The following is a 1,081-nucleotide window of genomic DNA, read 5'->3' as shown; positions in this document are numbered from 1 at the left end:
AACACAAGTATCTGTACTTTTACTCAAGTACGGAAAGTGAGTACTCTTGCCATCTCTGCTGGTTTTAAGCATGAATTCACTTCACCTGTGCTTGTGTGTGTAGCCTCTCTTTAAGGTCTCATTATTGACACCATGCTGCCCTCTGGTGTTCAAAACGTTTGATTTACAATCAACTTACAGTAGTAGCCGTTCAAAATTTCCCCACTTTCCTTGATGGGTCCAATTCCTTTTTAAACATCAATCTTTGTACTAAAACATTTTTTCTGTCGTGATTTGTGGACACTAAGATTTAAAATTTAAGCTTTCAGTTTATTTATATAGCACCAATTTACAACACATGTCATCTCAATTCACCAGATCATCCATTCAAATTGATTAAAGTTTTCTATCTAAGGAAAACCAGTTGATTGCATCGACTCATTGGCTCTTCAGCAATTCCTCACACTAAGTATGCTTGTAGCGACAGTGGAGAGGAAAAACTCCCTTTTAACAGGAAGAAACCTCCAGCAGAAATTCTGTGTAATTCCGTGAAAGGCTGGAGTCAAAGTAAAAAAAATATGCAAGAGGGGGTCACTCCAGTGGATGTAAGTTGGAGCGGATTTCGCTGTGAGTTTGTGGGAAGTGAGCTGCCATTCGGCTGGCGTTTGACTGGGAAGGGCCATTTTGAATGGCTGCTACTGTATAGCAAGACTTCTAAAAAGCTCCCCAAATCGGATTAGGTGACATAACCAAAGCTTTGGAAGTGTTTCGTGCAATGAATGGGGTCTAAAAATGCGTAAAATGCTGACCACGTCATTGTTCTGTAATTACATTATATAAGTGCCTGCAGACTCTTTTTATCCGGCATTGTATTTCCAAAACATTCCTGTAATTCACATCCCAGAAAAGTGATTATTTGAAACCCTGGGTGGAAATTCAGGTTTTTACGGAAGAGGATTAGGGCCACTAAAAAAAATAAAAAAAAAATTAACTGATTTTTAAATTTTATTTCAGTTTAATATGGGAAAAAAGTCAGAACTTTAATCTCTGAACTCAGATTTTTTTCCCAGAATTATGACTTTGAACTCAGAATTCTGACTTT

At 37.6% G+C, this 1,081-nt stretch overlaps 1 protein-coding gene across 1 annotated transcript in view; it reads left to right on the top strand.

Annotated features, from left to right (window-relative positions):
* Positions 1-1,081, top strand: part of LOC107086006 (FYVE, RhoGEF and PH domain-containing protein 6-like) — a 29,504-nt gene that overhangs the window by 20,231 nt on the left and 8,192 nt on the right. The gene's annotated exons all lie outside the window — the stretch shown is intronic.

This window comes from Cyprinodon variegatus, unplaced genomic scaffold (genome assembly GCF_000732505.1).
Source record: "Cyprinodon variegatus isolate N-32 unplaced genomic scaffold, C_variegatus-1.0 Scaffold140, whole genome shotgun sequence".
Taxonomy (NCBI): domain Eukaryota; kingdom Metazoa; phylum Chordata; class Actinopteri; order Cyprinodontiformes; family Cyprinodontidae; genus Cyprinodon; species Cyprinodon variegatus.
This window is presented reverse-complemented; position numbering and strand designations above follow the sequence as displayed.